Source organism: Vespula vulgaris, chromosome 10, assembly GCF_905475345.1.
Source record: "Vespula vulgaris chromosome 10, iyVesVulg1.1, whole genome shotgun sequence".
Taxonomy (NCBI): domain Eukaryota; kingdom Metazoa; phylum Arthropoda; class Insecta; order Hymenoptera; family Vespidae; genus Vespula; species Vespula vulgaris.
This window is the reverse complement of record NC_066595.1, coordinates 6,535,815-6,550,501: the sequence shown is the minus strand read 5'-3', so window position 1 is coordinate 6,550,501 and position 14,687 is coordinate 6,535,815. Positions and strand designations below refer to the sequence as shown.

Genomic DNA, 14,687 nt, shown 5'->3' with positions numbered 1-14,687 from the left:
ATGTCTATTACCATAAAGATATGCAAAAAGAATTTATTAATATTTACTTAAAAAAAAAAACTATATTGACTTTCATAACTGGAAAAGGTCACAAGTAAAAAGAAAAAAAAAGAAAAAAATTTGTACATGCACTTTATAACTGACTCAAAGCTCAATGGAAATATCTCTTAATAAACCTTCTTGTAAACTTTTAATAAGTTGTAAGATATTCGTTGATACCTCTAAAAAAGGATGTTCTGTATATATAACAGTTTTATTATATTAAATCAATTTATTTTTGTAAAATTGCAATACCCAATATACGAATATATAATTAAAGTGACATAATAAAACGGCGTTTCGTATTAAAACCAGATAAACAAGAATGATATTTCGCATCTGAAGAATCATCATTAAACATTAGTAGCTTTATAGTACGATTTCTTGCTCTTTGGCTACGTAAACCAATTACTAATATTAGAATTAATCGCTTGAAATTAGTTGTTCTTCAAAGGAAACGTTTTATTGTCAATATTAAAATTAATATAAATCGCTTGAAAGTATCCTTCATCTTGTAATATCATAGTAGCTATTGAAATAAGAATGTATATAAATATTTATTTTATATTTTGAAATTAAATGTTTTATCGATATAATTTTTTTATTCGTTTTATTTGTTATTAATATGAGAAAGGGGCTGTATGATTGTAGACTTATATAACAATAAAAAACAACAAGTGGAATTAAATACACACAATTGATAACTCGATGATAATGAAAATATGTTCTCTTGTAATTCGAAACGTATCACCACGCTACATTACCCGATATCGATATCCTTACTGGTATAACAGTAGTGTTGTACATGGAGGAGTCAATTATGTATCATCTGATGATATTATAAAAAGATTTCATGATAATATTGTCCTGAATAGAAAGTCCAATGTGGGCCATGCGGTATCGCCCACGCGGCATTCAACGTGTTAAAAGAAATATTTTAACCTTCGAAAGCACTGACGTAATCCGTGTAGAAATTTTTCTAACTTTATACGAATATTACAAAAGATGTGATTTTCAAAAATATCAAATATATATTTCAATAATCCATAATCGATTTACGATTTAATTCTATGTTTCATCATTTATTAATGTTATATAAATACGTTACTTATCTTTAACAGTATTTCATTTTAAGTTTTACATTCGTTATATAGAAGCCGAGAGATTATTTAAAAAAAAAAGAAAGTTAAAAAGAAATAATGTCCGTCTTGTAACACAATTAATTTTACAATTATGTATGTCGATAAAGTAATTTATTTCTTGCAAGACATGTTTGTCGAAAATACAACGTTGAGCCATCTGTAAACTTTAACGAGTAATTCGTAACGCGACATCACACTGCAATACCGACGGTATTTTCCAAAAAAGGTTTTGTATTGATTAAAAAAAAATAATAATAATAATTACACATTTTTTACAGCGTTTCTTTATCAGTAATGAAAAAGAAATTTCTTTAAATGCAATCATATAAGAAAGATTGATTATTATATAATAAATTGGGCTATACCTTCAAATTATATAATTTTATCATACTCTCAAGCATGTACAAGTAAAACAATGCATTTGATGAAGTAATTTTAACCATTAATATTTTATTTAAACGAGAAAAAGAAAAAAGAAAATTCGTTAAATTTGTAAGAAAAATTATGCAGAATTATCTAAGGAGAACTTAATGTTTCTTAGTAACTCTATCAGAGTACCAATATAAATTAGGTTAATTTGTTGGATTACTTCGATTGGCGTGCAAACTATTTGTAATAAATTTAATAAATATTCATTTATTAATATATATTATTCCAATTTAATAAATTATTATTTATTAAATAATTATACTTATCTCTACAATCAACAAACGCGCTCGTGTACGCGTCTGCCATATCAGTAAAATAAGATTTCGACCAATCACGTTGCTCGATTCGATCGCTGTAACAGTAGCCATAACAATAACGCTTAAAAAATTGAACTCTATATTAAAATTCAACTGCTATGATTCTTACAAATAGTCAACAAGATTACGAGGTTAACGCAGGTCATAGTTCGATGCGATAAACGTCATCCATAAAATATTAAATGCATAAAATTTTTACTCATTCAAAAATAATATATCGTAAAATTTAATTAATTCATTACTGTAAAATTTAGAAAATATTTCTCAAATATTTCGAGTTAGATTTTTGTCTAAACACTCGTCAATTTAAACAGCTTCTTCGATTTCATAAATTGTAATCGAAACGATATCTAATTATTATATTTTATTTCTAATTTCCGGCATTCAACTACACGCGTTCTTTCAGCGCACGTGTATAACACTGCATCGGAAAAAATTTCTGGTCTGAACATCCTCTGACGTATATATTATAAAAAAAACTGATCTTTGGATAGTGTGTTGAGTAAACATTGAGCTATAAGAAGAAAAAAAAATCATTACCATTTCTCCTATTGCATATTTTCTCTATTTCTTTTTCATACAATGTTATTGAAAGATTAATGTATCTATAAAAATGTGTCTTATTATAATATAATCAAAGCTTATATCGATAAACAATATAATAATAAAAAGAAAATTGCGTATAAAGCAATATGGAAATTTTTATGTTTAATATGTATCATAATAACTTTTGAGATTATATATTGATGATTAATTCAAGATTGTTACACACACTTCGAGTGCTATATATAAAGTCAATATTTCTTTAAATATCTTTTATTCCTCGAGTATTATTCAAACTAGTTCCAATAACAATCCAGTCTTTCTAAAGAAATCTGTTTAACTAGTGCGTTACCGAAAAATCGCAATAGAAGCGAATAATGTAAGTACCGTACAATTATTTTTATTTTTATTTTTTTAATATATAATGTTATCAATAATATTTAATATCGTTTTAGTTGCTAGTGTTTTCCAGTTGTTCATAATATTTAAAAGAAAGATTTAATTAATGCATATTAAAACTTATCATTCATTTTAATGCACATATATATTATCCATTGATAAAGACGTATTAAATAAATTAATTGATTCATAAGTCTCTTTTCTGAATGCTTATACTAAAGTTCTAACGACATAAGTATATTTATTTTATATTTATTACGATTTTTAACATATTTTTCATTTTCGTTATACGATGATTTTATTTGAATGTGTTCTTTTTAATTTTGTTTATCTTTTACCTAACTTTCTTGCACACATTTCATTATTAAAATCGTGAAATGTTGATTACAATTTGTTAATTTATATTTATTCGTATAAAATTGCATATAATATGCACACATATAATGGATACTTCTTTTTTTCTTTTTTATCATTGCATACGATTGTATATATATATAGAGAGAGAGAGAGATGTTTATTAAAATAACTTTGTATTTTTTTCAGAGATAATAATGTTTCACACCATGGACCGATTAAATGTTATTGCATTTTTATTTGTGTCGTACTACTTCCAAGAAGATATGGAGAAAGTGTAGAATATCTTCAATTGAATTCGAAGATCAAAACCATGTCCAATAAAAAGAAATACGCTTCATCTTCTAATTGACAATTGTAAGTAAAATTTATATCAATACTTTCAATTTGTAATTTTCCCTATACGATGGAATTCTTATTTAACAAACAATATTTTCTTTTTATTTTAGAACATCTACTTGAAGAACGTTGGAAAAGGAATGAAAAGCAATCCGTAATATATAGACTATCTTTTATCCATTATTAATTCTATTTCATCCGGTAAATGAAAAAAGAAGTGATGATAAGACAAGAACAAAGTAAATTTTTTTCTTTACTCTAAATATGAACTACTATAGATATAAACTTATCGTGAAACGGTTTAAAATAAAATTCGAGAAAAATATATATGTGAAAACCTAATGTTAAAGATTAAGGCTGTTCATCGTCCGTGATTTTATAATGGTTTACGGTAAACAATTAGAACAGGTGTAATTTTTAACCAACTTTAATGAACAAGATCTCATTTTAAAGACAAAGGTTTAATTTAGGATCCCACTTTCTCGAGTTTTAAAAAAGCTTTATATTTATGCATAAATTATTCTCGAAAGAATATCATGTTTTAACACAATTTTCTTCAAAGATATATGTATGTTGATGTTCTTCACTTCCACGTGGTGAGATTTGCATAACTATAACTTACGATTAATTACATTAAAAATATCAATAAAAATATGAATTGTATATAATATATCGCGGATTATTTTATTTGTTAATTAATCGTAGATTATTCGCAATCGTAAATAATTTACAATAAGTTACATTACAAATATTAATATTATATGTTTTATATAACATATCCCATGTTACCTTGTTTGTTAATTAATCATAAATTATTTGAGATATATAATATAAATAATAACGTTTAAATTTGTCGTCTAAGAAGCTATTAAAAATTTACAAAGAAATTCAAAATATATAGAAGGCTATTGCGTTATCGCGCGACTTGAATGTTCTAAAATGTTTTCGAGTTAACAGAAGAATCGTTTACAAAGCAAAATTGGAATTATCATATTTAAAATGTACCACTTACATATGTAACTTGTATTTTTATTAATAAAACGCATTATTTATCTATAGAAATGTTTCAATTGCAGCTAGTAATTTTCTTGATTTATTTGTAAATGATTTCCAGAAAGTTTTAGTAAAAATAAAACAGTATAGAATAATCGTTTCTTTAAAATGATATATAATTTTTTTCGGAGAACTTCAGATTCTTTTTTCTTTTTTTTTTTTTTTGAAATAAAAAATTTCATGTTATAAAGTACGTAACAGTTAACATTACAGATAAAAATATATTTCGATCATTCGATCGGAAACATTGATTCACGACACTATCCAATTTATTACATATATATATATATACACAGACACACACGTAAGATGAATGTAGACATCATCATAAAAAATCAAAAAAGAAGAGAGACAGAGCGTTCCAGCAATAAAAATTAATCTCCAAATATTAAAAACCGACAGTACAGAACGTACTCTTCTTGTATTTATCAAAGTTATAAATTTCGTTTGTTATTCTTTGAATTATGTTATATAATAAAAATTTATCTACATAATAAAAAATAGTCTTTAATATTACTTTTAATATGTATATGTATTTTCTCAATCATTCATAATGGTAGAGCAAATAAGAAGACAATTTAAATCATGCATTTTAAAATGTTTCGTATAACAATCAAGACAGACATCAATCAAGATACAATCATAAACAATCAAATGAAATAAAATGATATTCTCAGATTAAATAAATTAATTAGTTTCTTTAAAATTTCTTTCATAATATTATACGATCGGTTTAAACTTCCAGATACATAGATTTATTCTACATTTATCACGATAAGATATTTTTCGTTTCCATCATGCGATAATATATTTAATTATTTCATTTCATTTCATTTTTATACTCGTCTAAATCTAATAACAATAGTTATGAAAATTATTTTCATGCTTATAATCTTCATCGGGAAATAAAATGACGATTTCTATATGTTCGCGCGAAGCGTATATTAAAAATATATGCATATTGCAAAAATAATTTTGAAAAGAAAAACAGAAAGAAAAAAATTATACGCTGCGGACAGGATTCGAACCTGTGCGGGCAAAGCCCATTGGATTTCGAGTCCAACTCCTTAACCACTCGGACACCGCAGCTCGTGTTAAGATAGTACAATAATAATATAGATAAACTATTATAAATTTGCGAAAATCATTATACTAACGAATATATTAAACGATATAAGTGTTGCTATATAAACATTCAACTCATATATGCTTCAAGATTGAACGAAAGCCTTTATAAACGCGAAACTTTTGTAAATATTGTTAATTATCCATTAAAATTGTATATTTATTTATCGTCGAATTCTTCACACGTTGAACACATTTCTTCGTTCTCATATAAAATTAAATTATTGATATACGCGTGTTATCAAAATTATTCAAAAAAAAAAAGGATAATCGGTGAATAGTATAGACAGCGCCATCTGAAGACTACGTAAGTTATTTTTAATAAATAACACATTGTTCTCTACCGATAAAGAAGACGACGAGATCGAAAGTGGCAAGATTATATAATTTTTTAAATATTTTGCAGTAAATACGTGATCGTACCTTCGGACTTTACTCTTGTATAACATAATTCAAATTTTTGTAATATTATGAAATTATTTATAATTAATAAAAATTATTTATTAGTGCCGCGTGATTATCTATTTATATAGAAAATTTGGCATTGAAATAAATAGTGTATTATATATATATATATATATATATATATATATATATATATATATATATATATATATAGAATGATATTCATAAACGATCCTAAGATAATAGATGCCAAGAGTGATCTCATCATGAGATCAACGACACGTGTCGTATGTATTTATTACCACAGAAAAAATAGGACATATTGTAATAACGAGAACTACCTTTCGAGTAGGTTTATACCTTTTCCAATTGTTCTTTTTTATTTTTTTAAAAAAAAGACAAAAAGAAAGAGACGATTTCGAAACAGCAAAATGTCGGTTTACCATCGCATATACGAGAAAGTATTACAAAACTGTCGAAAAATCGATTGCAAGCGAACACAAAGATCCTCGAGAAAGGCAACGTTCGAATTTCTTTCAATGATTCGTTCGTTTTCAAAGACGAAAGTCGCTCTTATAAAACCACACACGGATCTTCGATATTAATCAACGGCGTCATGCATTTCTCATCAGACTGATGACTCAAACCACGAGTAAATTTCATAACAGCTTGCAGAAATTTAACAACTGTCGTGGCTTCTCCATTACCGTAGTATTATTATACGAAAAGAAGTAAAGAGACAGAAAGAAAGAAAGAAAGAAAGAAAGAAAGGAAGGAAGGAAGGAAAGAAACAGACAAACAATTATTGCATCCAATTATAAACGAAGAATAATTACGATGAAAAAGGAGATAGTACTAAACTAAAATTAAAACAACAGACAAAGAAAGGAGAGAAAATTTTTGTTCCTTCTTTTTTATTGCAATCAGAATAACAGGAGAGAAAAAAGAATAAAGAGGAAACAATATAAGTCTAACATACAGAAAATAATTCCAAGCTATTAGTTAACTCGCGACGAATTAATTAATTAAATAATTAAGAAACTAACACAAGTAAAGATCGTTAAATAACGAAGAAAACTCAACTTATTACAACGAAAGAAACTAGAGAGAGAGAAAGTGACAAAGAAAGAGTGAGAAAGAGTAAGAGAGAGAGAGAGAGAAAGAGAGAGAGAGAGAAAGAAAGAGAAAGAAAGAAACAAAGAGAGTAGTAGGGATGCTTTGTATAAACACCTGTTGCCCTTGTTAAGGACGCCACACCGGTTGATACGTCACTGGGACTAAATCGTCGGCGGTGGCTGAGGCCGAGGCTCACCTGTTGGCGCGAGCAGTGCTCGCTTGGGTTCTCGAGCGTGCGGTGGTGGTTCTTTGTACGGTGCTGCTCAATAGATAGATAGATAGATAGATAGATAGATAGATAGATAGATAGATAGATAGATAGGAAGAAAGAAAAACAAAAAGAAAGAGAGAGAAAACATAAAATAAGAAGTATCATCGATTCTATACCACCATCATCGTCCTCGTCGTTGTCGTCGATTTTTACAAAGTCTTTCGTTACTCTTTCTCTTTCTCTTTCTCTTTATCTTTCTCTTTCTCTTCTCTTTCTCTCTCTCTCTCTCTCTCTCTCTCTCTCTCTCTCTCTCTTCAAGAACCATCGAATCCTTTTTGACCTTTTTTCTTTCTCTCTCTTTCTCTATTTTTCTATCTCTCTATCTACTCTCTCAGGCTCTCATTCGTTATATTTTTCTACGCACCTTCTACGGAAAGGAGGAACAACGTATAGACATACAAGAACAGTAAATAATATTTTAGGTGTAAGTGAATAAACGGGAGACGCGAAGTTGTGTGTATCAAACAAAGGACGTTTCAAGGAGGAAAGATAGAAAGAGATAGGGAGCGTTAGAAGGGAAAATAAAGAAAGGAAGTAAAGCGGACTTTCCACAAAGTTGGGGAGCAGTCGTCGAGAGTGTATCGCTATCGCACCAAAAGGATTGTATGCAAATTCCTGGGGAAATATCCTCGGGAGGCTGCACCGGCTCCGCCCATACGATCGTTTCGCTCGCGCTCCCGCAACCCAGACGCAATCCAGAAGTTTACTCTCTTTCTACACTCGCGTGTGTCTCCACACACACACACACACACACACATATATATATATATATATATATACACACCCTTCTTTCTCTCTCTTTCTTTTTTTACCGTGTATGTGTGTATTCGTGCTGCTGTGACCACCGTTCAAGAGGAGATTCGCTCGACGTGTTCTTCCTTCCTCGCCAGGTACGTACAAAAAGCATGATTATTATTATTATTATTATTATTATTATTATTATTATTATTATTATTATTATTATTATTATTAATATTATTATTATTGTCATTGTTATTTCTTTCTACCTTTTTTTATCTGGTCATACGTTTTTTATCTGGTTTTACATTTGTTGATAAGAAATAACAAATTTTTAAAACGATCGATGAAGTAACGATTTTGTTTACTCGTTAAAGTATAAATAGAAAATCACTTTTATTCGTGGATTATGAGTAACGATACAATGATTCTTGAGCTTATTATTATCTTAACTCATACACATATAGTTTTATTGTATCATCGTCTATGCGTTACCGTTCGCTCGATAAAAATTTCGAAGCTATGCGATTGGAATGGCCGAATACCTTCGCAGGAGGAAAAAGAAGAAAAAGAAGAGGTGAGTTAGTGACGTCAACGTACGATGTACATACATGCGCAAGGATAACGTGATCAGAGTACTCGAACGATCAAAGAGATAAATCCGATGATGATGGTGTGACGATGATCGAAGTGTTTTATTGAAGTAGAGTTTTTATTTTTCTTACTCTCGAGAGATACAAATACATACGTACTTAAATATGTACGTTATATATATATATATATATATATATATATATATATATGTACGTACGACCATTATTTATCGACATAAATATTTTCAAACGTTTAATCAATATTTTAAAGAAATGTTGAATATTTATAATAAAATATCGATAAGTGAAGCAAACGTGACGATTCATTATTTATACTGATATAGAATATTCATATATGACGATCGTTTATTTTACAATACACTTATCATCGATTGATTAAAAAAAAAGTAATATTGTTCGAATAAATAAAAGTCTATATCGATATCGGATATACTTTCGAACGTTTTAGTTTTTCCTTAGCTGATTCGAAAAGCGTGTCTGAAAGTGAAAATATCTTATTTATCGTAAAAATAAAAAAAAAAATAAAAATTATAACGATAATAAGGAATGTATAAATAGAAAGTATCTTTTTATCTTCTTAAAAGAATAAAGATTAAAGAGCGTTTCAAATAAACCGATCAATTATTCATATAAATATATACATAGCTGCTTACGTATCGGCACGTAATGGACGTTCACGTATCTACTTACTTGCATCGATTACTTTTTTATCGCAAATAATGATTTCTTCGATTCGCTCAGATAATCAACATAAACTTATTTATTAACATTCGCTGTAATACAAATCACGAATCACGATTCGTTTTCTATTTTGAGAAGTCATTGTTGTTTCGCAAAATCATTCGCATAGAATTGGCACGACGTTGTTGTTACCAGTTTCAATCTCTGTACAACATCTGCCAAGGTCGAGATGATTTTTCATTCCAACCGCAACAATGGCGGATCCGATCACTCTCGATCGCGTTCGTGCATAACGCAAATTATTTGAAAATTGTTATACTATAGTATAATATTAATATACTATAAATTTTACATATATACATGTGTATGTAATATATTGTGTGTCAATAAAAGATGTTATTATATTTGTGTGTAGATAATACACAACGTGTACACAAGTTAATTATATATATATGTGTGTATGTGTGTATGTATGTATTTACGTATATTCACTTATATATTTATATTGTCTGTCGCGTATTACGAGTGTACACGAATGTCTTTACGTGCTTCGACACGGAGAAAGTCGTTTTCGTCAGGGAAAAGTCATCCCGTTCTGGCAGATGAATACCAGACGTGGAGAGGAAGTGGTCGATCGTGGTGTTCCCTTTGAAGAAAATCGATCTTCTTGACTCGTTTATTTTTCGAAAGTATCGAACGAAAACTTAAACTTTCTTATACGCTGGATTAAAGAAATATTCGGGTTTTTTTTTTTTTATATATACGTATATTGAATAATATATTGTTTTCTTTTTTACTTAAAAGAAAAGATACTTTCAAACTTTTCAATAACAAATATAAAGAAATCAGTGTGTTATATAAAGTTAAATATTCGAAGGATTAAGAAATAGATTGATTTTTTTGTTATAGCAGTGATAAAAAGTATAACGATGAATGAAATTGTTTGTTTTTTTTTTTTTTTTTAATTATATCACAACGTATATATTTTATGAATTTGTGCTTGTGTGTCATGTGCATTTGTGAAATTTTGTGAAACGAATTACATTTATTCTGTAAAGATCTATAAAGTCGTATAATTGGCATTATATCGCAAAACATTTCATTACGATCTTAAAAGATCTTAAGATGAACATAACTTCAAGATTGATCAATTTTATATGATATTTCATAAAAAGTCGTTTGAAAAAAGTTTACTTTCTCTTTTACATGCTAGACACATTTTATATATAGCTATAAAATTAATTTCTATCAAATTACTGCTATTAAGAAATTTTCGAGTATTTTATTAAATTTACAAAAAGAAAATTACTGAATTTAGAAAAATTCAAAATTTACATTCTCGAATCGTGGAATTTTTTTTATATTACGAAAATATCCGAACACTTCTTTGAGACTTGTACTTTATTTAATTTCACCGAACAAAACGTTACGAGTATATATCGTTTTTCCTTTTATTTTTTCTTTTTGTTTTTTTTTTTTCAACGGAATTTGCTGACTTGAAAGTAACAATAGAGCGAAAGAGAGAGAAAGAGAGAGAGAGATTACGATGCTGAATGTCGTGAGAAATTCTCGCGGTACGTACTTAAATAGATAGCAACGTTTCATCGTTCGTGACGGCTCGATTCTCAACTAAAAAACGAACACTCGAAATCTTCGGATGTTTCTACGTTGTCCTAGAAATATTCTTTTTAATCTATTCGCATTATAGTAAGGTATTTGCCAAACGTTTGAATTTTCAGTTTCAAATTAGAAGTATCACGTAATCGTAAAGAGAAATATGCTAAGATGTTGTTTACGTCCATGAAGTGAACGTCGTCCAAATAACTGGCCGTGACCTAATTGTTGATCACATTTACTATGTTTCTCGCGATAATAAGAAACGCCTCTCTCAATGAGTATCTCTATCGAATGACAATATTATTAAAACACGCATAATTTATTTATATATATATATATTTTTTTATTATATATTAAATATTTATAAATGAAATATTTATATTAAACATGTATAACTTGAAAATTAAACAATCGCCCATGATGATCGATAATAATTTTTTGCAAGAAATGTATAAACATCTTTGTAGACGTTAATATTCAAGAGAATACTTTGAGAATAATATAAGTAAACACACATTACATTTTCTCTTTTTCAAAAAATATTGTACGATTTTCTAAAAAAAAGAAAAAGAAAAAGAAAGAAAAATAGAAGAATAAAATAAGATAAATGTTCATACAACGCGTTATCTCACATATTGCGATACGTATTACAAGTACATACGTACACACACATGCACTCACATATATCGTAATGAAAAAGACTGACAACATTTCTTATCTGTTTGCGATAAGTGTCAAGGTTAACAACGACTGGTATTTGTTCTCCATGCGAAACGAACAAGAAAGGCCATACCTATCCTAATTTATTATTTGCAAACGATACGATACGAAATACTATGTTTGAAAATATTTCAGTAACTTCCTTGACCTTCCAAGGCAGCGAACGAAGATCGTAATAAACACGAAACGGTGAGAGTCACGGATGCAATCGCGTATATATAAGAGGCTTACGTGTTAATTCCACTATGTGCACGCAAACGCATAGCTTGCATCGCGTTGCAGTTGACTGACCTCGATGTCCACTATCCACGTTAGGAATAGCGAGTGTAAGTGGGTGTCCACGAGTGGGCATCAATGCTTTGAATCCATTGGAATTCTAAGTGACTTAGAAAGAAAATTTATCGAATTTATTTATTTCTACTGTATAATTTTAATCATATTTATATATATATATATATATATTTCTTTTTATTCGATTCGTAAAACTAAGTTAAGTATTAATATTTCATCCTTAACAGTTATCATATTAGAAAAATCAGATCAATTTTATCATATAAGAAATATCTGCTTTTATTTTATATATTAATAAGAAAAAGGAATTCGATAAAAAATTTTCGTCCTAGTTCAATAATAGATATGAAAAATTATAAAAACAAATTTTTATAATAATTGCAAATGAGATTATGTCATTGATTAAGAAAAACAATTTAGTACAGTGCATTCGATTCATTCCGTACTTTTTCTTTTTTTATCTTCTTGCAATGAAATTTCACCTTTGAGTATTGAATCGATTAAACATTGATTTATATATCAGGATACATTTAAATATTAGATATCAGATATAATTATACATTGAAATATTAAACATACTTAGATATTAATGTCCAAAGATATTTTTAAATAATAATGTCTAATATTTAATCTCCAATTAGATACGTTTAATGTTTAATGTTACACATCTTTTTAATATTTAATCTTACTCTGACAAGTAATTCCAAACGAAATAATTTAATAATCGTATGTTATTAAATTCAAATTATTACTAACAAGATGAATAATTTCTATGAAAGCTATTATCCCGAATTTTTTCTTTTCTCTCCTTTTTATTTTTATCATTATTTTATCATTATCAATTACACACATTATGTCGTTAAATTAATGTACGTTGTAATACTATACCATATGATATGTCAGAAGATTATAGATCAATTATAATCCAGAGTAATGACGAAGAATCTTATGGCGGCTCTTTCTTTCAAGAAACGATACTCGTAACGTTTAGAAACGATTGTTGAAAGGACCGTTGAGAGCTGTGTTTAACTCTTGTCTCTTCTTTTAGTCCGACGGAAGATACAGACAGTTATTTGCCGCTTTTCGCACGTTATATCGTTCACGTTATTAACATGCTCGTGGAAGCATAGACAGTGACGTTAAATAAAATCACTGTACTTAGCGGTCATCGTTTCTAGTTTCTAATCACGCATTTCCCTTCCTATCTACCGAAGCTATGTCGAACGTATTAATAACATTCCTAACGGTTTCAATTCTTTCAATTTTATATTGTACATATGTACTATATATATATCTTTTTTTATGTTCTAAATAATTTTTATTATTTCTTATTTTATTTTGATTTTATCAATAACATATAAATTATTGTATTATAAGATTTCATTCAATTATTATTCTATATAATTAATAAAAAAAACAAAGATATAGAATTTATATAATCATAATATTAGATGAGGTATATAATAATAATGTAATATTTGCATAAAAAAATATTGATGTTACTTCTCGAGATCAAATAAAATTAATTAATTACATCTTATATCTCGAAAAATAAAAGGAAAAATATAATAAACAAAGATTAAATATATTATGCTACGTAAAATAATTACGGTGTGATAAAACGAATCTTTCTAATAATGAATGATTAGAATTTGTAAAAAAAGATATAGTAATCCTAATACAATGATATAAATAATTTACGTACCATTAAACATATATAATAATATTAATTTTTATTTCGTTGATTATTTTCTTTGATAAATATCTATTATTTGAAAATAATTTTACTAATTTAAATAATATTATTATATGTACACATACACATATATAATATTATTTTCTTATATATATATATATAAAAACCATAAAAATTAAAAAGATCATCGAATAAAATGTTAATGTTCGTAATTTGATGCAGATGTTAGACATTGTACGATTGGCTCGTAACGTGAAATTAATAAAAAAAAAAAAAAAGAAATAAGTATGCTTCGTAGAATCTGCATAATAAAAACGAACGGAAGTTTAGACGTCGCGTTTAGGTGTATTTAACGGTATTACGAACGAAGAAACGACGGCATGTGCTTTCCCACTGTTACAAATGAAAGCATCATGCTCTACTTTCAGTTATGGGATCGTTCATTAATATACCGTGGAGTCTCTCCTTCGAAATTAACCGAGTGTTCTATTAAAAAGGTTCGAACGTGCAGAAGTCGAGAGTCACGACGAATGTCGTGACACGGTTTTGCGTACACATAAGTATAATGTAACTATCTATATGTAGATATACATGACGTATACACGCCAAGTTATTTTTCACTGCTTTACTTATACATACATACATATATATGTATGTATATGTATGTGTATATATGTATGTCCCTCAACTAGGAGGTTAAATCGTTCGTTTTATATTAACCCTAGTTTCGTTCACATTCCTCGAATCAATTTTTAGCTAAATGTACGAAGATAAGATAAGATATTTTTTTTTCCTTTT

General features: G+C 27.9%; 1 protein-coding gene and 1 non-coding gene across 4 annotated transcripts in view; one reads left to right on the top strand and one right to left on the bottom strand.

Moving 5' to 3' along the window:
- Positions 1–5,622: 5,622 nt before the first annotated feature.
- On the bottom strand, positions 5,623–5,704 carry Trnas-cga (transfer RNA serine (anticodon CGA)). Its single transcript has one exon. It is a non-coding gene; the product is annotated as a tRNA-Ser (tRNA).
- Positions 5,705–7,488: 1,784 nt separating this feature from the next.
- LOC127066734 (echinoderm microtubule-associated protein-like 2) overlaps positions 7,489–14,687 on the top strand; it is a 28,622-nt gene continuing 21,423 nt past the window's right edge. Inside the window, exons 1-2 of one of the 3 annotated variants that reach the window (XM_051000804.1) lie at positions 7,489–7,688; positions 7,955–8,422. The gene's annotated coding sequence lies outside the window, so the exon portion shown is untranslated. Of the gene's footprint in view, positions 7,689–7,867; positions 8,423–14,687 lie in introns of all 3 variants that reach the window. The other 2 variants (XM_051000803.1, XM_051000802.1) reach the window with 2 other exon arrangements.